The 25,395-nt window shown below is 46.4% G+C and overlaps 1 protein-coding gene across 3 annotated transcripts in view; it reads left to right on the top strand.

Annotated features, from left to right (window-relative positions):
• Window positions 1-25,395, top strand: part of dnajc4 (DnaJ (Hsp40) homolog, subfamily C, member 4) — a 274,824-nt gene that overhangs the window by 203,729 nt on the left and 45,700 nt on the right. The window lies entirely within an intron of this gene.

The following is a 25,395-nucleotide window of genomic DNA, read 5'->3' as shown; positions in this document are numbered from 1 at the left end:
TTGTTATTTATTTATATTTGCATTTGCACAGTTTGTTGTCTTCTGCACTCTGGTTGATCTTTCACTGATCCTGTTTACAGTTACTATTCTATAGATTTACTGAGTATGCCCGCAGGAAAATGAATCTCGGGTTTGCATATGGCGACATATATGTACTCTGATAATAAGACCGTAAGAGCCCATAGGCTGGTCCTGGACTTATTTTCCATCTGGCATAGTTTGCATTTTGTTGTTTGATTGTTTGTGAGTTTTGTATTGCTATATTTATGCTCTATTCGTGGTTGGTGCAGCTGTAACGAAACCCAATTTCCCTCGGGATCAATAAAGTATATCTATCTATCTATCTATAAAGGAGCAGAATTAGGCCATTCGGCCCATCAAGTCTGCTTCACCATTTCATCCTGGCTGATCCATTTTCCCTCTCAGCCCCAATCTCCTGCCTTCTCCCCGTATCCCTTCATGCCCCGACCAATCAGGAATCTATCAACCTCTGCCTTAAATATACATAAAGACTCGGCCTTCACAGCCGCCTGTGGCAATGAATTCCACAGATTCACCACTCTCTGGCTAAAGAATAATTTACTTTGAAATTTGAGCTTTACCCACCGGCACATCTTTGGACTGTGGGAGGAATCCAGAGCACCCGGAGGAAACCCACACGGTCACGGGGAGAGCACACAAGCACTGGCAGGAGTTATGCCACTACGCCACCATGATGCCCAGTAAACTCTGCTCAACAGACCCAGACTGTTGAAGGAACTGGGCAGGTCAGGCAGCATCTATGGAGGCGAATAAACCGTCGACTTTACAGACCGAGGTGCTGCATCGGGATTGGAAAAGAAGGGAGCAGAAGCCAGAATAAAAAGATTGGGGGGCTGTGGAGCAGTGCAAGCTGGCAGGTTGTAGCAGGGAGGGTTGACCAGTGCTGATGAGCGGTTTTGGCCCGAAACATCAACTATTTATTCCCCTCCATAGATGCTGCATGACCTGCTGAGTTACTGCAGCATTTTGAATGCCTTGCTCAAGATTCCCAGAATCTCTTGCATTCCCATATCAAACACTCCCTGGGAAGAAACAGTCTGGGTTAGGTCCAGCGTGAATCTCCCTCTGCACTGTCCCATCAAACACTCTCAGTGCAGAGACAGTATGAGTTAGATACAGAGTGAATCTCCCTCTACATTGTCCCATCAAACACACTCAGTGCAGAGATAGCATGGGTTAGATACAGAGTGAAACCCCCTCTACATTGTCCCACCGAACACTCTCAGTGCGGAGACAATATAAGTTAGATACAGTGTGAAACGCCCTCTACACTGTCCCACCAAACACACCAAGTGCAGAGACAGTCTGGGTTAGATAGAGTTAAACTTCCTCAACACTGTCCCATCAAACACTTTCAGTATGGATTAGATATTAAGTAAAGCTTCTTCAACAAACACCTCTCTATTTCTTTCCTCTGAAACCCTAATACATTTCTAAACCCCTCCGCCTCTCTTTCCTCCATTACCAGAATCCTTAAAGTTTCTTTGAGCTTTTGATCACCTGGTGTAATATCACCTTATGTTGCTTGATCACAGCTTTTGTGTTTTCGTTCTTCTGAATCATCTTGGAGCTATGCGAATGCAGTTTACCGTATTTGCTCTGACTCACTGACTCCTTTCCCGTTAAAGCCAAAGACCATAGGAGCTTCTGTTGACCCCATAGAAGCCGCTGCAATTGAACATGTCGCCATCTTACCGGAACCCAGAAAGCCATGTTTACAAAATGCAAGCATTGTAAGAAAATGTAACTGTTGCATTGTGAACAAAGTCGCTGCAGAGACACTGAAGCTAGTGGATACAAGAGTGTTTTATTCAACAAAATGACACACTCTTGGAGGAAGAGGCCTGTTTGACCCAACACAACATGCCATTTTTATATGCTAAAGATCAAAGGCAATAGCAGGACAATTCTATAGTTACAATGTATCTACAGTGCTTCCTTTAAATTACATATAGTTGTCACACACCCCCTTCTTCGCGCCCATGCTCCAGACACCCAAAATGAATGTTAATCATTGATTGCAGCACCAGGAAACTATGGTTTAGGGCTGCATTTCAAATTTAATCTACAAATCTGAAGATTAGTTGCTGAAGGGAATATTTGCATTGTATCCCAACTCCAGAATGCCCTAACAGTGACAATGCCCCGGACACAGTGAGTGTAACCGAGGAGCATCACCTAAATTTCAGGAATAAAGTATATTTTTAGGGGGAAAAAAATCCTTCATCAGGTGTAACGTAACCGTGAGCCACAAGGAGCTCTCGGACAAGTGGACGTTTGGTCAGAGAGGGAGGATTTCAGTAAGCTGGTTCGTTTGCGACTGTGAATGGCCCCCTTAGTGTAGTTGTGTTGGAGGAGGTCCAAGAGGAAATTGTCAGGCACACGGGAGTGAATATTTTGCAGGCTGTAGGGAAAGAAAAGGAGGTATGTGGGATGGATGGGATTGCTTTGTTGGGAGCCGGAGTGGACCCGGAGAGAGGAAGAGGAACGTGGAAAAGTTTACAGACCGAATTTGAAGCATTGGGAAATGCTCAAGTTAAAAACCGAGTGCCTCCATCTCCTATGTACACTCAGTGGCTACTTTATCAGGTGTAGGAATGGAACCCAGCGTGGTCTTCTGCTGCTGGAGACCACCCGCTTCCAGGTTCAATGTGCTGTGCGTTTCAGAGATGTTCTTCAGCACACTACTCTTGTAATGTGTGGTTATTTGAGTTACTGTCTCCTTCCTGTCAGCTTGAACCAGTCTGGTCACTCTCCTCTGATCTTCCTCATTAACAAGGCATTTTCGCCTACAAAATTGCCGCTCACTGGATTTTTTTTTTGTTTTCTCGCACCATTCTCTGTAAGCTCCTGAGACTGTTGTGCGTGGAAATCCAAGATCAGTTTCTTCAAGTTCAAGGTTCAAGGTTCAAGATTCAAGAACATGCATTATCAAAGAATGTATAAATCATAACAACCTTGAGATTTGCTCGCTCACAGGTAGCCCACAAAGCAAGAAGCATGGAAGAACCCAATTAAAGAAGAAAAAGAATAAAAATAAAAGACCAACACCAGCAAGAGGGAAAAAAACAAATCATGTAAACAATCGAAGCAAACAACAGCATTCCGAACCAAAATTGATTCCTCAGATCCGAACCCCAGACAGCTCAGAGTAGGCCCAAAGCCTCGCTTATCAGTTCATCATATCAGCAGGCACGCAAGGGCAGTCTTCATAGCCTCGGCGCCATGGAGATCAGCACCGAGATACTCAAACCACCCCATCTGGCACCGACAATCATTCCACCCTCAAAGTCACTTAGCCGCCATCTCTTCCCCATTCCGATACAACAGCTGAACCTCGTGACCACGTCGGCATGCTCTCACGCATCGAGCTGCTGCCACAGGAGTGACCAGTTAGATATTTGCATTCATGAGCTGGTGCACAAGTGTACCTAATAAAGTGACCACTGAATGTATATCTCCCTCATGCTGGGCCTCAACACGTTAAGTAATTTCACTTGTGACTACCGCCTGTTATCCTAGGAACACAGATTAGATACAGAGTGAGGCTTCGCTGTCAGAGACTGTCCGAGCACGGGTAGTGTGGCTTGAGAACGGGACTAAATTTCCTTTGCTTGCTTCACAGTCTTAGAATAGCTCCTGTAGAGGTCGACTGATGAGAACTAAAGGTGATTTTGTGGCCGTGCTCCAGGCCGGTTTGGGAGAAAAAAAGTGTTTTGAGACCTTCAAAAGCTGCACTTTCAGTTGAATGTGACCGTTTCCCTGGAGAGCTCTTTGCACTTCTAAGTATGTGACGTGTTCATTTGAACGGGGCAACAGTAGTTCAACATCCTGTCCAAAGGACAGAAGCTCCAGCAATGTTGAGCTTGGTTACGTGTTCGTTAGGCCGTGAAGATTTGACGAGAGGGGGAGGGCGTTGGGAAGGCCTGATGGAGTGGGCTAGAACAGTTTCCTCTTAGACCAGGTACCATAACTATCACAAGAGCCAGAGTACGAGGGCGAAGACAAGGGGTTCTGCAGATGCTGGAAATCCAAAGCAACGCACATGAAACGCTGGAGGAACTCAGCAGGTTAGACACCATCTACGGGAAAGAGTAAACAGTTGACATTTCGGGCCGAGGCCTTTCTTCAGGATTGAAAAGGAAGGGGGAGGGAGCCGGAATAAGAAGTTGGGGGGAGGGGAAAGAGGCCAGCTGGAAGGTGAGAGGTGAGGCCCGGTGGGTGGGAAAGGTCAAGGACTGGGGAGGAAGGAATCTGATAGGAGAGGAGAGTGGATCAGAGGAGGAGGGGACCCAGGGGTAGGTAATAGATGAGAAGAAGTGAAAGGTCAGAGTGGGGAATAGAGGAAGGGAGGGAATTTGTCCAGCGGAAGGAGAAATCAATATTCATGCCATCAGGTTGGAGTGTACCCAGACGGATCCCTTTAGAACAGGGTGAGGAGGAATTTCCTCAGTACGAGGGTGGTGGATTTGTGGAACTTATTGCCAGTGGACGGTTGTGGAAGCCAGGTCACTGGGTGCACTTAAAGGAGTTTTCCTCCAAGAGGACCACAACCTTGTTGTAGGGCGTGGAGGCTTGCGAGCCTCGACGACCCGGAGAGCTGTGCTGGCAGGAGCAGAAAAAAATCAGCCATGATGGAATGGCAGAGCACACTCGATGGGCCGAATGGCCTGCGTTGCTCCTATGCTTCATGGGCTTATGGTCTTCAGATAAGTGGGCAGAGATTTAAAGGAGACGTGAGAGGCAGCACATTTGCGAGTAAGGTACCTGGCATGAGCTGCCAGGGGAAGCGGCCGGGGCAGGTACAGTCGCCGGGTTTGTGTGCGGTGCCTCACGATCTAGAATGCATGGCCCAGGAGGTCAATGCAAAGCCATTCAATGTGACTTTAGAAACGGAATCAGATAAACAATGGCAAGCAAAATCTTTGTGAGGCTATGGGTGGGGGGTGGGGGTTTCCAGCATCTGTAGTACATCTTGTTTTTACGATGTTTGCATGTCTTCAATGCTTTTGGCAGCTGTGACAATCGTCAGACGAATTATTTAGGGAAATATAGTTCCTAGTTAGAAGCATCATGTGGGTATCTTGAATACTTTATGGCTGCAGTTAAGAAATTTTACAACTGAAGTACCTTCGCGTATCAACAACAGGTGCAATGCCACAAGCAGAAGTTCTCAATGACCAAGCAGTTTCATTCTGATTCCCATTCCCATTCCAACATGTCAATCCGCGGCCTCCTCTTGTGTCAAGATGAGGCCGTCCTCCGAGTGGGGGAACAGCACCTTATATTCCATCTGGGTAGCTCCGGATCCCCTCCTCCTTCCTGCTGTCCTCTGGTCCACTCTCCTCTCCTATCAGATTCCTTCCTCTCCAGCCCTTGACTTTCCCACCAACCTGGCTTCACCTGTCACCTTCCAGCTGGCCTCCTTCCTCCCCCCCCACAACCTTTTTATTCTGGCATCTTCCCCCCTTCCTTCCCAGTCCTGAAGAAGGGTCTCGGCCCAAAACATCAGCTGTTGATTCATTTCTGTAGATGCTGCCTGACCTGCTGAGTTCTTCCAGCACTTTAAGCCTGTTGCTTCAGATCTGTCTGTAGGTTGGTTATAGGTTCTTTTTGCCATGGGGCAATACAATATTGGAGTCCTGCAGTGACTCTAAAGAGATTCCTTGCACACTTGCACAGCTCCTGAGCTGTCCTCTCTGGACCTTGGGGGTGGTGTGTGTATGTATGTGTGTGTATGTATGTGTGTGTGTGTGTGTGTGTGTGTGTGTGTGTGTGTGTGTGTGTGCACGCGTGGAGCTTGTGTATTCCCCGTGTGATTGCATGGCTTTCCTCTGAGTGCTCCAATTCCCTCCTACAACTCAAAGATGGGCAGTTTGGTCAACTAATTGGCTGCTTCTCCATCTGGTATGGGAGCAGTAGAGATCGGACTGCAAGCTCCTACAAAGGACTGTGAGAAAGGCTGAGAGGATCATGGGGGTCTCCTTACTGTCCATCGGGGACATTTATCAGGAGCACTGCGAACACAGGACCCTCAGTATTATCAAGGATCCCACCCATCCATCCAGCATCCTCTTTGACTTTCTACCATCAGGCAGAAGACGCCGATGCATAAAGACAAGAACGGTCAGGATGGGAAACAGTTTCTTCCCTCAGGCCGTCAGGCTTCTGAACTCCCTGCCGCATCGCATTTGAAATGTCACGGGTTAATCTGTTCTGTACCCTACACTATTTAATTTAAGCACTTTAACTTGGTTTATTTATGGACAATTCATTTGTAGATTTAATTCTAGGTCATTGTGTGTTATGTGTACTACTGTGCTTTACACCCTGATCAGCAGAAATGTCTCGATTGGCGGTGTACATGTATATAGTTCAATTACCATAAACTTGACTTAACTTGCCGTATCTGGTTAAGGGACAGAACCATGGGGGGTGGGGGGAACTGAAATGGGATATGAGCAGCAATGGGTGCTCGATAGTCGTTAGAATCAGAATCAGGTTTCATATCACCGGCATATGTTGTGAAATTTGTTAAGCTTTGCAGCAGCAGTACAATGAAATACATGATAATAGAGGAAATGAACTGTGAATTACAGTTAGTATATATACTGAATACTTAAATAAGGAGTGCAAAAACAAATTTTTGAAAAAAGCAATGAGGTAGTGTTCATGGGTTCAATGTCCATTCAGAAATCAGATGGCAGAGGGGAAGAAGATGTTCCTAAATCACTGAGTGTGTGTCTTCAGGCTCCTGTACTTCCTTCCTGATGAGAACAAGACATGTCCTGGGTGATGGGGGTCCTTAATGATGGACGCTGCCTTTCTGAGACATCGCTCCTTGAAGATGTCCTGGATACTACGGAGGCTGGTGCCCATGATGGAGCTGACTGAGTTTACAACTCTCTGCAGCTTACTTCAATCCTGTGCAGTAGCCCCCACCCACCCACCTCCATTACCAGATGCAGCCAGTTAGAATACTCTCCACAGTACATCAGTAGAAATTTGCGAGTGTCTTTGGTGACATACCAAATCTCCTCAAACTCCCAATGAAATATAGCCGCTGTTGTGCCTTCTTTGTAGCTGCATCGATACGTTGGGTCCAGGTTAGATCCTCAGAGATATTGACTCCCAGGAACTTGAAACTGTGCACTCTCTTTACCTCCAATCCCTCTCTGAGAACTGGTGTGGGTTAGAAACATAGAAAACCTACAGCACAATACAGGCCCTTCAGCCCACAATGCTATGCCAAACATGTACTTACTTTAGAAATTACCTAGGATTACCCACAGCCCTCTATTTTTCTGAGCTCCATGTACCTATCCAGGAGTCTCTTAAAAGACCCTATCGTATCCACCTCCACCGTTGCCGGCAGCCCATCCCAGGCACTCACCACTCTCTGTGTAAAAAACTTACCCCTGACATCTCCTCTGTACCTACTCCCCTGCACCTTAAAACTGTGTCCTGTCGTGTTAGCCATTTCAGCCCTGGGAAAAAGCCTCTGACTATCCACACAATCAATGCCTCTCATCACCTTATACACCTCTATCAGGTCACCGCTCATCCTCCGTCGCTCCAAGGGGAAAAGGTGTCCTCCCGTCTTACCCTTTCTGAAGTCCACAATCAGTTATTTGGTCTTGCTGATGTTGAGCGCAAGGTTGAATCCAAATGTCCTGATCACATGCTGACGCTGTGTGGAAAAATCCTCAGTCAACGTACCACTTTGTACCCTCATCCACCCTCGCACTGGTAAGTGGCAAGAATCGTTCACGTCAAACAAGTCCCAGGCAATCGTGATCTGCAGCAAGGGAGAGTCCTCTCACCTGTCCATGGTATTAGAATCCCAGAGCACTACAGGACAGGGAAGCAGGCCCTTCAGCCCATCTACTCCATGCCAAACTGTTATCCTGCCTAGTCCCTTCGACCTGCACTGGGACCATCGCCCTCCATTCCCCTCCCATCCATGTACTCACCCAAACTTCTCTGAAATGTTGCAGTCGAACCCACAGCCACCACTTCCGCTGGCAGCTCGTTCCTCACTCTTCCCGAATAACTTACTCCTCAGGTTCCCCTTAAGTGTTAGTGTTTCACCTTTCACCCTTGGCTCATGACCTCTAGTTCTACTCTGATCCAACCTCAGTGGAAAAAGCCTGCTTGCACCTACCCTGTCTATACCCCTCATAATTTTGCGTACCTCCATCAAATCTCCCCTCATTCTCCTACGCTTCAGGGAATAAGTCCTAACCTATTTCCCTATAACTCAGGTCCTCAAGTCCCAGTAACTCCTTGGTAAATTTCCCCTGTACTCCTTCAATCTTATTGATACCTTTCCTGTAGGTAGGTGTCCAAAACTGCACACAATACTCTAAATTAGGCCTCACCAACGTCTGATACAACTTCAGCATTTACATCCCATCTCCTGTACTCAGTGCTCTGATTTATGAAGGCCAATATGCCAAAAGCTCTCCTTTAGGGGCCTATTTACCTGTGACGCCTTTTGCAAGGATCTCTGAACCTGTATTCCGAGATGTCTTTGTTCTACCGCACTCCCCAGAGCCCGACCAAGCCAGGGTAAGACCCTCTTTGGTTTGTCCTCCTATCTGAAATAAAATAATTAGTTTGAGTACCAAAATGTGCTGGCGAAACATTTCACTGTGTCCAGCAGTGGCCTTTTGTAGCTGCAGATGATCAGGAGTTTTCCATGGCTTCAATAACACACCACAACGCTGTGACTCCCAGAACAAGTGGAACAAACTGCACACCACCCTAACTTAGAAATATTGAGCTTTTCCCAAATCTTGTAAATCCCGGGATCCGTACACAACATTCGCACCATAGTTTACTGCTGAGAGTATCCCGACTGGCTGCATCGCGGTCCGGGACGGCGACTCAAATGCGCAGGAACATAAGAAGCTGCGGAAAGTAGTGGTCACAGCCCAATACATCACGGGCCCATCCCTTCCCACCATCGGTAATCTCTACAGGGGGCGCTTCCTCAAAAGGCAATATCCACCATCAAAGATCTCCACCATCTTCTTGAAGCCTCACACCACCAGGATCAAGAGCAGTTACTTCCATTTAAACCGCTGGGTTCTCGACCAGCCTGCCCAGCCCGTTTCTCTAGAGTTCCGCGACACTGTGACCGCTTTGACCTAAGGTGGGCGAAAAGCGGCTGGCATCACGCCTGGCAGCTGTGAGGTGGAGGTTGGATTCGCACCGCTGTCCGTCCTCTCCGTGACCACGCTGATTTCCTCCGGGCTGTCCAGTTCCCTCCCACGTTCCAAAGGGGTTCGGGTGAGTGAGCTGTGTTGTTGGTGGAAGCACGGCGACACTTGGGAACCGCCCCCAGCACCACCCTCGGTGACATAATTTGACACAAACGACGCGCTTCCCTCTGCGCCTGACAAATAAAACTCGCCTCTTTTTTTTCCTCTTTGTCCCAACTGTTGTTTCCTGTGAAAATTGCATTTAATCTCTGTTTAATTTGCTTTTCTTGGCAAAAGTTGTGTATCTGATGCTGCTGCAAGTGAGTTTTTCATTGCACCTGTACACACATGGACGAAGTTCAAAGTGAATTTAATATCAAACAGCGCTCTATGTTACCGTTTTCAGTTTCTAGCGGGCACTCACAGTAGAACAAAGAAATACAACAGTCAAACGACACACAGCAAAAACCAACAAATCGACATATGCAGATATAGTTGGGAAGTACAGCAAAAGCCTTAGGCAGATAGATAGTCTGATTGGTAATACTGAGAACATGAGGTGTAGAGTCCTTGAAAGTGAGTCCAAAGGTTGTGCCTTATGTGCCTGATTGAATTTTTTGAGGATGTGACTGAACACATTGATGAAGATACAGCCGTAGATGTAGTGTATATGGATATCAGCAAGGCATTTGATAAGGTACCCCATGCAAGGCTTATTGAGAAAGTAAGGAGGCATGAGATCCAAGGGGACCTTGCTTTGTGGATCCAGAACTGGCTTGCCCACAGAAGGCAAAGAGTGGTTGTAGATGGATCATAGTCTGCATGGAGGCCGGTGACCAGTGGTGTGCCTCAGGGATCTGTTCTGGGACCCCTACTCTTTGTGATTTTTATAAATGACCTGGATGAGGAAGTGAAGGGATGGGTTAGTAAATTTGCTGATGACACAAAGGTTGGGGTTGTTGTGGATAGTGTGGAGGACTGTCAGAGGTTACAGCAGGACATTGATAGGATGCTAAACTGGGCTGAGAAGTGGCAGAGTTCAACCCAGATAAGTGTGAGGTGGTTCATTTTGCTTGGTCAAACATGATGGCAGAATATAGTATTAATGGTAAGACTCTTGGCAGTCTGGAGGATCAGAGGGATCTTGGGGTCTGAGTCCATAGGACACTCAAAGCTGCTGCGCAGGTTGACTCTGTAGTTAAGAAGGCATATGGTGCATTAGCCTTCATCAATCGTGGGATTGAGTTCAAGAGCCGAGAGATAATGTTACAGCTGCACTGGACCCTGGTCAGACCCCATTTGGAGTACTGTGCTCAGTTCTGGTCGCCTCACTGCAGGAAGGATGTGGAAAGTATAGAAAGGGTGCAGAGAAGATTTACAAGAATGTTGCCTGGATTGGTGAGCATGCATTATGAAAATAGGTTGAGTGAACTTGGCCTTTTCTCCTTGGAGCGACGGAGGATGAGAGGTGACCTGATAGAGGTGTATAAGATGATGAGAGGCATTGATCATGTGGATAGTCAGAGGCTTTTTCCCAGGGCTGAAATGGCCAACACGAGCGGGCACAGTTTTAAAGTGCTAGGAAGTAGGTACAGAGTGGCTGTCAGGGGTAAGTTTGTTATGCAGAGAGTGGTGAGTATGTGGAATTGGCTGCCGGCGATGGTGGTGGAGGCAGATACGATAGGGTCTTTTAAGAGGCTCCTGGACAGGTACATGGAGCTTCGAAAGATGTAGGGTTCTGGGTAACCCTAGCTAATTGCTAAAGTAAGTACATGTTCGGCACAGCATTGTGGGCCAAAGGGCCTGTATTGTGCTGTAGGGTTTCTGTGTTCTATGTTCTAACAAGTTAGGAGCTATGAAGAATTTGAAGGTATCGACAACCATCTTGAATGTTACAATGAAAACGATTTACTGGAATCCACTGTGAACCCACGGGAGCAGGTGGCGGATGGTCGTGTGAGCAGCCGGTGCAGATCACAAGTCCTGGTTATGTTTCCGCTGACTTCAGGCAGACAATCTCTGAAGAGTCTTGATAATGGCTGGCGGGGGGGTCACCCAGTAAAGACACTGCCCAGAAGAAGGCAATGCCAAACCTCTATTTGGAAAAAATTGCTGAGAACACTCATGGTCGTGAGACCATGATCACCTACATCATACCACATGGCACATAATGATGATGACTGTAGTGTTTGTGGGTTCATTGTCCATTCAGAGATCTGATGGCAGAGGAGAAGAACCTGATGCTAAGATATTGAATGTGTATGTTTAGGCTCCTGTAGCTCCTGACTAATGGTAGAGTGAGCAATTTCAAATTCCTTGGTGTCGGTATCTCTGGGCCCAACATATTGATGCAGCCACAAAGAAGGCACGACAGCAGCTATATTTCATTCAAGGTTTGAGGAGGCGTGGTATGTCACCCAAAACACATGGAAATTCCTACAGGTCTACTGTGGAGAGCATTCTGACTGGCTGCATCACCGTCTGATATGGGAGTGTGGGGGCTACAGCACAGGATCGAAGTAAGCTGCAAAGAGTTGTAAACTCAGTCAGCTCCATCACGGGCACCAGCCTCCGTAGTGTCCAGGACATCTTCAAGGAGCGGTGCCTCAGAAAGGTGGTGTCGGTCATTAAGGACCCTCGTCACCCAGGACATGCCTTGTTCTCATTGCTACCATCAGGGAGGAGGTACAGAAGCCTGAAGGCACACACTCAACGATTCAGGAACAATTTCCTCCCCTTAGCCATCCAATTTCTGAATGGACACTGAACCCATGAGCCCTACCCCACTACTTTCAGGTTTTGCACTACTTATTGAAGTAGTCTCCCAGTGGAGGTTGGTTGTAGGGGATTCGTAGCCCGTTTCTTAGTTAGAGCCTTAAGCATTTTGGGCATCGAGGGAGAGAGGAAGAGGAGAGCCATCCGCAATACCACCGATGCGGCAGAGAGGGCCTCAAGATGGCTGTGGCTCAAAAGAGGGGAGCCATGGAGTCATAAGTAGCTAGGCATCTGGACACAAGCTGGGGTCTGATCAGCCCCGGCTGGGTCACCTGGAGGAGGTTGTATGATGTTGAAAGACCCGAAACACCCGATGATTCCAGCAACATCACTGAAGATGTGTCCGGAAGCATCAACAGACATATGTACACAGTTAACTATTCTATATATATATATATTTACTGTAATTCATAATTTTTTTCTCGACTATCGTTACGTTGTACTGCCACTGCAAAGTCAACAAATCCCACAACGTATGCCGGTGATTTTAAATCTGATTTGGATTCTGAATGGAAGAGGTCATATTCAGGGTGGTGGTGATGGGTTAATAAGTCCTTAACGGCCCAGGACAATGCAAAACCACTCTCTACAGCTTCTTCCGGTTCTTTCAAAGTTTCAAGAATTCGACGTGCATTGGAATTGCCCGTACCAGACCATGATGCAACCCGTCTGGATACTTGCAGCACTACCATCTGTAGAAGCTTGTTAGAGGGCTCCATGACAGGCAGGATCTGTCGGAGAGCATAGTCACTGGCGTTCTTTCCTAATGATTGCATGCTGGAGCATGTCCCTCTGTGAACGATTTTAAACAACGTCTCCTGTTCTGACATGATCGTCACGCCTTCACTAAAAGAGCACTCAAAGCTGTGCTGACTGGCTTGTTTAAAATTTCTAACCGTGGCATATTAGTCCTCTAAAGGAGGGGGAGATATAGGAGAGCTTGTAGAATTAGCAGCAATGATGAGAGGCACTGTTAGTACATGGATAATTTTATACGCTGCAGCCTCCAAGTCCAGTTCTGTTTAAACATATGTATTTTATCAGGAATATGCGAACTCCTACAAGCACAGAAAGCGTAATGAATGTTTGTTTATATTAGAGCCCCACATTAAGTACATATTTACACACAGTAATCTCCGCAGTTTAATTCCCTTCTCTAAACGCAGGCTTGAGTATCTTTATACTCCTTCGTTTTCTGGCCTTTCAGTAATTAAGCCCAGGGCACAGCCCAAAGAGCTGGGAGTAGTTTCCCACCAGCCATCCAGCTGACCTGGCTTCTCGTGACTGCGTTCACTCCACGCACTAATTAATGATTTGTGAGGATTAATTACCTGCGGAAAAGGGATTTCCAGATTCGAGCCCCATGGACCATGTGGAACCAGTCCACGCTGATTTAGAACCTACTCTCAGTGGCCACTTTATTAGGGACGTCCCGTATGTAACAGTGAACAAAAGTCAGCGGAGAGACACTGAAGCTAGTGGACATAGAAATGCTTTATTCAACAAAAAGGAGCCACTCTTGAAGGAAGAGGCCTCCCAGCCCAATATTACATGACATTTTTATATGCTAAAGATCAAAGGTAGCAGCAGGACCATTCTATAGTTACAATGTATCTACAGTGCTTCCTTTAGATTACATGTAGTTTTCAATCACCTCCCTCTTCACGCCCACACTCCAGACACCCACAATGTATGTTAAGCAGCATTGTCTGGTTTGCAATCAACTCCAGATAAACTACTATTTTAAATTCAATCTACAATCCACTTTCATGTCTGGTGAAATTATTATTTGTTTAATACCCTAACTCCAGAATACGCTCTTAACACCTTCTCTCCCTGTATGTGGTCGGTCATGGTCTTCTCCTGCTGTAGCCCATCCACTTCAAGGTCCGATGAGCTGTGTGTTCAGAGATGCTCTTCTGCACCCCACCATTGTGTTGTTGTCGTTCCCTTTCACTCTTTGTGGGACATCGGGTGACGTTTTTGCCGTTTCCATAGCAGTTGGCTGTTGTTTACGAGGCCGAGTCGCTAACCCGACGCTCGACGCAGCACGGGTGGAAAGCGCGCAAGGAGCCGACCGGATTCGAACCCGGGACCATGCGCCTCGAAGTCCGGTGCTGATACCCTGACACCACCAGCCAGCTACACCACTGTTGTAATGTGTGGTTATTTGAGCTACAGTCAACTTGAACCTCTCTCATTAACAGGGTGTTTTCACCTACAGAACTGCTGCTCACTGGATGTTTTTTGTATCATTCTCCATAAACTCTACACTAGTGGTTCCCAACCTTTTTTGTGTCATGGACCCCTATCATTAACCAAAGGGTCCATGGGCCCCAAGTTGGAAACCCCTGCTCTAGAGACTGTTGTGTGTGAAAATCCCAGGAGGTCAGCAGTTTCTGAGATACTCAAACCACCCCGTCTGGCACCAACAATCATCCCATGGTCAAAGTCACTTACATCACCCTTCTTCCCCATTCTGATGTTTGGTCCAAACAACAACTGAATCTTGCCTTTTATGCACTGAGTTGCTGCCACGTGATTGGCTGATTAGATATTTAGTCATAGTCATAGTCATACTTTATTGATCCCGAGGGAAATTGGTTTTGGTTACCGTTGCACCAACCAAGAATAGAGTTTAAATATAGCAATATAAAACCATAAATAATTAAATAGTAATATGTAAATTATGCCAGGAAATAAGTCCAGGACCAGCCTATTGGCTCTGGGTGTCTGACCCTCCAAGGGAGGAGTTGTAAAGTTTGATGGCCACAGGCAGGAATGACTTCCTATGACGCTCTGTGCTGCATCTCAGTGGAATGAGTCTCTGGCTGAATGTACTCCTGTGCCCACCCAGTACATTATGTAGTGGATGGGAGACAATGTCCAAGATGGCATGCAATTTGGACAGCATCCTCTTTTCAGACACCACCGTCAGAGAGTCCAGTTCCATCCTCACAACATCACTGGCCTTACGAATGAGTTTGTTGATTCTGTTGGTGTCTGCTACCCTCAGCCTGCTGCCCCAGCACACAACAGCAAACATGATAGGACTGGCCACCACAGACTCATAGAACATCCTCAGCATCGTCCGACAGATGTTAAAGGACCTCAGTCTCCTCAGGAAATAGAGACATTTAACGATCAGGTGTAGAGGTATATCTAATAACGTGGCCGCTGATTGTAGAAGGTAGGACGGTACAGCACTGGCCAGGCCATTTGACCCACATTATTGAAGCCAATTTGTGCTAAATGTCCTCCTGTGTTTCATGCCCACCCTTCCATTCCCTTCTTGTGCCTTGTCAGTGCTTCTCTAGAAATAGGAGCCACACTCTGAATATGGGGCAGGGAGAAATTTCTTCACTCAAGAATACAAGCCTTTATAATTCCTGTTGTTAGCCTTTATAATTATTCAGTCAAAGAGGGTGAGGGGATGAGGTACTCGGCCAGAGTTTTGGAAGAAAGGGATCAGATGATGTGGGGAATGAACGTGGAGTCAACAGAGGTTATCGGCTATGGTCTTATCGAACGCTGGAAGGGAGCCGAGCCCATTCAATTCACTGGCAAAGGCAGAGTATGAGGAACATTTGGCGGCTTTGGGCCTGTTCTCGCTGGACTTTATTTGAATGAGGAGGATCTCATTAAAACCTACCAAATAGTGAAAGGCCTAGAGAGAGTGGATGTGGAGAGGATGTTTCCTATCACGGAGGAGTCTCACACTAGAGGGCACAGCCTCAGAATAGAAGAACGACCCTTTAAATAGAGATGAGGAAGCATTACTTTATCCAGAGGGTGTGAATCTGTGGAATTGACTACTAGAGACAGCTGTGGAGGCCGTCATTGGGTATATTTAAAACGGAGGTTGATAGATTCTTCACCTATAAGGGTGTCAAAAGTTAGGTGGAGAATGGGGTTGAGAGGGAAAATAAATCAGCCTTGATGGAATGGTGGTGCAGACTTGATGGGCCAAATGGCCTAAAATCTGCTCCTATGTCATATGGTCTTAAAATAGAAAAAAAACTGCCCCTTTCACACCCCAAAAACTGCAACCAGCTCCTTTGCAAGCAGACAATCATAGTTCAGCCCCCAACTTTTCCCGCTCTTGATATCTTTAATCTCGGTCGTTTAATTTACTTTGTGGAGAATCGACTTTTAGTCTCAAATAAATACATTGGCACAGAACGGCCATTTAACAGCACATGTGGAAATTGATAAGGCCTACCTGAAGATGTGGTTTATACTTGGAATAACGTACACAAAATAATCAAACCCTGGCTGGAGTTCAGTGCTGTAATCTTTCCCCAATCTTCTCGGTTCCAACTTTCTTCCTTTTTAAACTGTTATGCAGAGCCAAGTTATAAACCGCAAGTGAACAAACACCTTTCCAAGAATATACAGTGGAATTGATTTTGCAATAGTATAAGCAACCTCCTTGAGATTCAGCAGCAGGGCTGGAAATTCCTATAAATGGTATTAGAAATACCGACTGTCCTTGTGTTAAGGGACAATGCAGACAGGGTACATTCAGTATACCTCCAGTACTTAATAAAGTGGCCACTGAGCGTGCCTTCATGGTCCTCTACTGCTGGAAGGTTTGACGTGTTATGTTTTCCGAGTTGCTCTTCCGCACACCACTGTTGTAACGTGTGTTTATCTGAATTGCTGTCGTCTTCCTGACAGCTTGAATCAGTCTGGCCATTTACCTCTGACCTCTCTCATTAACAAGGCGTGTTCACCCACAGACTTCCACTCACTGGATGTCTCTCTTTTGTCTTTCGCACCATTCTCCGAAAACTTTGTAGACCGTCACGCGTGAAGACCCCACGAGATTTCAGACCAAACCTCAGAATGGGGAAGAAGTGAGATCTCAGAGACTTTGCCTGTGGAAAGATTGTTGGTGCCAGATGGGGTGGTTTGGCTATCTCAGAAACTGCTGGGATTTTCACGCATAACCGCCTCTAGAGTTTACAGAGAATAGTGCAAGAAACAAAGAAAAACATCCAGTGAGTGGCAGTTCTGTAGGCGAAAACGTCTTGTTAATGAGAGAGATCAGAGGAGAATGATCGGACTGGTAAAAATTGTCAGGAAGGCGATAGTAACTGATGTAACGCTCAGGCTATCGTCTCGTGTTTATCTCGGGGAAACCCCGTCTGCCCGGCAAACCGTGTCTCACATTTGCGTAGTTGTTGTGTAACGGCGCCTGGTACAAACTCACATATCCAATATCAGACAGAACATAATGTACGATTTACAGATTACACTTTATAGATCTTACTGGAACTATGTAATTAATAGGGATACAATATAAAAGGAAAGTGAAAGGGGCAAAACTTATCGGAGTTCAACCACATCGTGCACAACCGTTGGAGCTCAATGAACGGGGTCTTCGATCCACCGCCGACCTCCTCGACCCACTGCCTGGGACCAACCGCGGTGGTCGACCAGAGCGCGTCCAGCACGTCCTTCCTCTTCGATTCTCCTCCCAAAAAAGCCCCGCGATCCTCAGCTCTGCACACACATACAAGATAGCATAACATGACTTCCGCTGGCGAGCAAACGAATACAACTTCCATTATCACTAAGTATAACCCAAACATGCTGCCACAGAGAACTCCTTACTCAGCAGTTAACAGTACAAGAAACCATTTTACTTTAACACTTCAGAGAAGTCATTTTGTAATAGGCAATTAACGGGTAACAGTCCATCGAATATTACTGAGGACCCTACACTCAGATAACCGCACGTTACAACAGCGGTGTGCAAAAGATCACACAACACGCCGGACCTTGGAAGGGGATGGGCTACAGCAGGAGGAGACCAGACCGGGTCCCACTCCTGTGTCTAATAAAGTGGCTACTGAGTGTAGGTGCTGGGCCCAGGATAGGTCAAAGTTCAAAGTGTATTTATTATTGAGGTAGGTGTACTATATACAACCTTGAGATTCGTCTCCTTACCGGCAGCATCAAAGAAACCCAATAGAACCCATTAAAAAAACATCCTGGAATTTAACGCAGCTGGCCCATCCCACTATGGACTGGCACATGGTCATCCTCTTTGCCCTCCAAGGCCATTTTACTGATAAGTACCAAGAGGTTGGTGTTGCCGCACCTTTCATCCAGGCGCCCTGCCTCGCTCTGGTAAGCATCGCGCCCCCCCCCCCCGTGATTGGTCCAACAACAGCAGCGCCAGCAGCGAATCTGGACGTGGCGTTGGAGCTGCACTGTAGAGAGTAGAGCGGGGGTGGGGGCTGAGCACCACAGTCTTGAGATGCCCTTGTGCTGCTGGTCACCGAACACGGAATGCTGTCGCCGGGTCTTCATGGGTAATGAAGCCCATGAGACCTTGAGAGATTGGGGCAGAATTAGGCCATTTGGCCCATCGAATGTGCTCCCCCATTACATCATGGCTGATTTATTATCTCTCCCTGAACCCCGTTCCCCCGCTTGCTTCCCATAACACTTGATGCCCTTGCTAATCAAAAACCTGTCAACCTCAGCTTTAAAATACTTGCCCCCCCCCCGCCAACTCCACAACCATCTGTGGCAATGAATTCCACAGATTCACCACCTACTGGCTAAAGAAATTCCTACTCATCTCTGTTAGAAACATAGAAAACCTACAGCACAATTCAGGCCCCTTGGCCCACAAAGTTGTGCCGAACATGTCCCTACCTTAGAAATTACTAGGCTTACCCATAGCCCTCTATTTTTCTAAGCTCCATGTACCTATCCAAAAGTTTCTTAAAAGACCCTATCGTATCCGCCTCCACCACCGTTGCCGGCAGCCCATTCCACGCACTCACCACTCTCTGCGTAAAAAACTTACCCCTGACACCTCCCCTGTACCTACTCCCCAGCACCTTAAACCTGTGTCCTCCTGTGGCAACCATTTCAGCCCTGGGAAAAATACCTCTGTTCTAAAGGGACATCCTTGAGGCTGTAGGTTCCTCTACTATAGAAAACATCCTGTCCACGTCCACTTTATCTGGGCCTTTCAGTATTTGGTAGGTTTCAATGAGATCTCCCCTCACTCTTCTGAACTCCGCCGAGCACAGGCCCAGAGCCATTAAATGCTTGCCGTACGTTAACCCTTTCGTTCCCGAGGTCATGCTGGTAAACCTCCTCTGGACCCTCTCCAACGCCAGCACATCCTTTCTTAGATAAGAGGCCCAAAGTGGAAAAGATAGGTTAATTTCTGTGTTTATATGCAAAGGTAATTAAAAGAAAATCAGCAAAGAGATGATTTGTTAGGCCGTAGCAAGCTGTCCTTGGCAACGATTATGAAAGGGATGCTTGGGCCATGACAGCATTTACCAGAATAATACCAGCGCTCCCAGCTTGTTTACTTCACTGCAAACGTACGTCGTTGAAGGAGAGCCTCGGAAATGTTTTTCTAAAGTGCATGAGATTGGAACTATCTGTAGAAGGCAGAGGCGTTTAGAAAGGGCAGAATGAATGGCAGATGTGGCCTGACATCAACCCATACAGAATCAGATTTAATATTACTGACATAGTGTACGTCTTTAAATTTTTTTTTTGGCAGCAATGCAATACAGCAAAAGCAAACTATAAATTACTGTAAGTTCATATTCAAGTTTAATTGTCATTCAACCATACACATCTGTACAGCCAAGCAAAACAGTGTTCTTCCAGGTACCAAGGTACAAAATACTATACATAAAGTCCTACACAGCAGATAAAGTTACGATCCAGCACATACAATTACAAAGTCATGTTAGCACAAATCCCTGAGTCACACAGCCTGAAGGCTGATGGCGCATGGGATGTTGTTCTGAAGCCATGTCTCCGCAAGAAGAAGTGCGTAGCAGTTCCTCATCTCGCACTGGGTCAGCCGCAGATGAAGGCAATCCGCCCTGTCGTCCAAGGAGCGAGCACTGGAGAGCAGTGCCGACGGGAGAGCCGGCCTGCAGGGGCCAATCCCCAAACCAGCACCGATTCCATCACGCCCGCCGTTCCTCCGTTCTCTGCCGCAGCCGCTCCTCCCCTGGGTGGCTGTAACAGGCGGCACGAGGACCTAGTCCACGCAGCAGCAACCATGGCCAGGCAGCTCTCTCACCATCAGTCTTCCCAATGAAATATAACAAATATGTAAGTAAAAATTAAATTAAATGAATAGTTCAAATAGAGAGCAAAAATATTGAGGTAGTGTTCATCGGTTTGATGTCCACTCAGAAATCGGACGGCAGAGGGGAAGAAGCTGTTCCTGAAACATTGAGTGTGTGTCTTCAGGCTCCTGTACCTCCCCCATGACAGGAACAATGAGGAGAGGGCATGCGCTGGGTAAGGGAGTCCTTAATGACGGATACCATCTTTATTGAGGCATTGTCTTCTGAAGATGTTCTCGATGGTATGGAAGCTACTGATCATGATGGAGCTGGCAGGGTCTGCAACCTTCTGCAGCTTTTTCTGATCCTGTGCCGTGTCCCCCACCTCCCCGAACTAGATGGTGGAGCAACCAGTTAAAATTCTGTCCACGGTATATCTGTAGAAGTTTGCTGGGGTGTTTGGTGACAGACCAAATGTTCTCAAACTCCTAATGGATTATGAGCTGCTTCAGGATAGATCTTCAGAGATGTCGACGCCCACGCCCACGCTCTCCGCTGCTGACCCCTCGATGCGCTCCTCTTCCTGAAGTCCGCTTGGACTTCCTCTCCAGAGGAAAGTCTTGGAGGGCTTGGCAGCCCGAGACCCAAGTTCCTAAGCCCTGAAGCCTTCTGTGAACCTACAAGGATCAAGGATCCAGGACCAACTTTCTCTGCCATGAGCACATACGTGTATTAGGAATGTTTCTGCTTCCAGTGAGAACCTCCATAGAAAGAGCCGTTCTCCTGCCTGTCCAGTTAAGCAGTTGTTTCTATTTAGAACATAAAACATAGAACGGTGCAAGCCCCTTGCCCTACGCTGTTGTACCACCTTCTTAACATATGCGAAGATCAATCTAACCCTTCCCTCCCACATAGCCCTCCATTTTCCTATCATCCATGTGCCCATCCAAGAGTTTCTTAAATGCCCCTAATGTACCTGCCTCTTACCTGGTCCACCACCACCCTTGGCAAGCCGTTCCATGTACCCACCACTCTCTGTATAAACTTCAGGCTCGTAATGTGGCACAGTTTCTCGGAGATTAAGTTCAAAGTAAGTTTATTATCAAAGTGTCTGTATGTCACCATATGTCAGCCTGAGATTTGTTTTAGAGTCATGGTTATAGAAAAGTACAGCAAAGAAACAGGCCATTCTAATCTGTGTGAAACCATTGACCTGCGCCGGGACCATACCCCTCCGATCCACGTACCTATCCAAACATCTCTTAAATGTTGAAATCAACCTCGCATGCATCACTTGTGCTGGCAGCTCATTCACACTCTCACAACTCTCTGAGTGAAGAAGTTTCCCCTCATGTTCTCCTTAAACTTTTCACCTTTCACCCTTAACCCATGACCTCTGGTTGTAGTCCCTCCCAACCTCACGGGAAAAAAAGCCTGTTTGCATTTACCATATCTATACCCCTCATAATTTTGTCAAATCTCCTCTCAATCTCCTATGTTCCAAGGAATAAAGTCCTAACCAATTCAATCTTTCCTTATAACTCAGGTCCTCCAGACCCAGCAACACCCTTGTAAATTTTCCCTGTACTCTTTCAACCTTGTTTTCATCTTTCCTGTAGGTAGGTGACCAAAACTGCACACAATACTCCAAATTAGGCCTCACCAATGTCTTATACAATGCCAACATAACATTCTTGCAGGCATTCACAGTAGATACAAAGAAGTACAATAGAATTAATGAGATACTACATAGAAACAAAGGCGGACAAACGGCCACATGAAAAGAAAACAAGAAAAGAAGACAAGAAGAAGACAAAACAAATATAGGAGAAAAACAAATAATAATAATAACAAATAAGTAAGTAAATAAATAAATAACCCTGAGATCTAACCTGGTCCCTTCATATCGATGCAATTATAAAGAAGGCAAGACAGCGGCTACACTTCATTAGTAGTTTGAAGAGATTTGGTATGTCAACAAATACACTCAAAACCTTCTATAGATGTACCATGGAGAGCATTCTGACAGGCTGTATCACTGTCTGGTATGGGGGGGGGGGGGCGGTGTCTACTGCACAGGACCGAAAGAAGCTGCAGAGGGTTGTAAATCTAGTCAGCTCCATCTTGGGTACTAGCCTACAAAGTACCCAGGACATCTTCAAGGAGCGGTGTCTCAGAAAGGCAGCGTCCATTATTAAGGACCTCCAGCACCCAGGGCATGCCCTTTTCTCACTGTTACCATCAGGAAGGAGGTACAGAAGCCTGAAGGCACACACTCAGCAATTCAGGAACAGCTTCTTCCCCTCTGCCATCCGATTCCCAAATGGACATTGAACCCTTGGACACTACCTCACTTTTTAATATATATTATTTCTGCTTTTTACGTGATTTTTAATCTATTCAAGAAACATACATTGCAATTGATTGATTGATTGATTATATCCTGTATTGCATTGAACTGCTGCTGCTAAGTTAACAAATTTCACGTCACATGCCGGTGATAATAAACCTGATTCTGATTCGGATTCTGAACCTGGTTGTCGTTGCGAGAAGGCCTGGACGGCGGAGATCTTTGTTGGTCTTTGATGTACCCTTAGGGGCAAGTGATCATCGTGTAATCGAATTCACCCTGAAATTTGAGCAGGAGAAGCTAAAGTCAGATGTATCAGTATCGCAGCCGAGTAAAGGGAATTGCAAAGGCATGAGAGAGGAGTTGGCCAGAACTGATTGGAAAGATGTGAATAAGGTTGAAAAGGTACAAAGAAAATTTACAGGACTGGAGGACCTGAGTTATAAAGAAAGATTGAACATGTTAGGACATTATTCAAAGGAGATTTGATAGAGGTATACAAAATTATTCCGATCTTATATCTTATGGTCTTGTAACGGACGCTGCTTTCTTGTGGCAGTGCTCCCTGTAGATGTGCTCAAGGGTGGGGGAGGGCTTTTCGTGTGATGAACTGGGCTGTGTCCACCCCCTTTTGATGGCTTTTCTGCCCTGAAGGAAGCTCTGGTACCTTCCCTCAGCTGATGCTCCTCAGGGAGCCTGCAGAACTGATTGAACTGAAGCCCTTAATCTCCACATGGCAGGCATCAAAGAGACAGAGATCAGCACATGGAACCTAATGGAGATATTCCCTTCTGAAGCCGTAAGGCCATGAGATACAGGAGCAGAACTAGGCCATCCGGCCCGTCGACTCTGCTCTACCATTTCATCATGGCTGATCCAACTTCCCTCTCAGCCCCAATCTCCTGTCTTCTCCCCGTACCCCTCCTTGCCCTGACCACTCAAGAATCCATCAACCTCTGCCTGACATATGAATAAAGGCCTGGCCTCCACAGCTGCCTGTGGCAAAGAATTCCCCAGATTCACCACTCCCTGGCTGAAGAAACTCCTCCTCATCTCCATTCTAAAAGGACACCTCTCTATTCTGGGACTTTGTCCTCTGGTCCTAGACTCTCCCACCATAGAAACACCCTCTCCACATCCTCTCGATCGAGGCCTTTCACCACTCAATAGGTTTCAATGAGGTCACCCCTCATGCTTTTGAATTCTAGCGAATAGAAGCCCAGAGCCATCAAATGCTCTTCATATGACAGGCCGTTCAATACCGGAATCGTTTTCGAGAACCCTCTCTAGTTTCAGCGTTTCTTTTCTAAGATAAGGGGCCCGATCCTGCTCGCAATACTCCAAGTGAGGCCTCACCAGTGCTTTATAAAGGCTCAACATTACACCCTTACTTTGATTTTGAAAAGTAGGAGGAGCGGTCCCGCAGAAAGGCAGCGTCCATCATTAAGGACTCCCGTCACCCAGTACATGGTCTCTTTTCACTGTTAGTCAGGGAGGAGGTACAGAAGCCTGAAGGCACACACTCAGCGTTTCAGGAACAGCTTCTTCCCCTCTGCCATCCAATTTCTAAATAGACATTGAACCCATGACCACGACCTCACTTTTTTATTATTTCTGATTTTACACTATTTTTACAGCAGCCGGGGGTTTGCGGAAGCCAGCACTGGCGCTTTCGTCAGCAGCTCCTTCAGCAATTGAAAGGCCTCTTCATGTTTCCCATCCAAAAGGCTCTGAAGGGCTAAGATAATCTTTACCATCCTCCCCTTTCTTCCCCAAGGAGGGTATCCGCACAGAAGCTGATTTGAAGGGTGACTCACTTTAGAATAGTCCCTCACGAACCTCCGACAGTACCCACAGAATTCAAGGAACGAACGCAAAGCGCTCACAGTCTGGGGCCTTGGCCATGTGGTGATATTTAATATACATGCTTGTGCTTACAGTAACTTATTTATTTATTTTTTTTCTACATTTGTCATGTATTGCATTGTACTGCTGCCACGAAGTTAACAAATTTCACAGCATACGCCAGTGATTCTGGTTTCTGAAACCAGAACAGCTGGAGGAAGCCCACTTATAGCGGAGCGTAGATTTGAAACGTGAAGCAAAATGTGCTGCTTGTGTCAACATCCAGCATAGCCCACAAGCGTCAGCGCACATCTGGTGCCCACAACTTGCTAGGACTAAACGTACGCCTTTTAGAATGTGGGAGGAAACCTGGAGGAAACTCACGCGGTCACGGGGGGGGGGCGTACAAACTCCTTATAGACGGTGGCGGGAGTTGAACCCCCATTGGTGATCGTTAGTGCTAACTGTGCCACCCTCTTGCCCTTGTCAGCTTTTTATAAACGGGTGCAAGTTCCAAATGTTCAGTGCTCTTTGGGTGTGAAAATGTGCTTACTGGAATTACTGCTCAAATCCTTAACCTAAAGATCAAGCTGTATTTTTCAGGACGGTTTCTGCCTCCCGTTGGATATGCCTGTGAAGCCGCTTTCAGATTTTATAGTTTTGGGCAGCTAATCTGACAGCAGGATTATCTCGAGAGCATTTGTGGTCACGCCCTTTTGCGTGGCTTCAAGCCAAAATCTAGTCCTTCAAATTTGCAAAAGAAGTTCAAAGTTCCGAGTGAATTTATTATCAAAGTACGTGTATGTCACCATGTACGACCCTAAGATTGACTTTCTTGTCGGCATAAACAGTAGAGAGGGAAAAACACAATGGAATAAATGGAAAAACTCTACATAAAGGCAGAGAAACGACCAATGTGCAGAAGATGGCAAATTATGGATTTACAAAAAAAAACAGAAATAATAATAATAAATTTGGAACATAAACAGGTTTACATTGTGCCAATAGTGATATCTACAACTGGTATCATCCCAAAGTCACTACATAATTAGCCCTACACAGCAATATTTTTGTAAATCTCCAGAAAGCCACAATACTAAACACCACTAGA

Source organism: Mobula hypostoma, chromosome 30 (genome assembly GCF_963921235.1).
Source record: "Mobula hypostoma chromosome 30, sMobHyp1.1, whole genome shotgun sequence".
Taxonomy (NCBI): Eukaryota; Metazoa; Chordata; class Chondrichthyes; order Myliobatiformes; family Myliobatidae; genus Mobula; species Mobula hypostoma.
The sequence above is the reverse complement of the archived record's forward strand: the minus strand, read 5'-3'. Positions and strand labels throughout refer to the sequence as shown.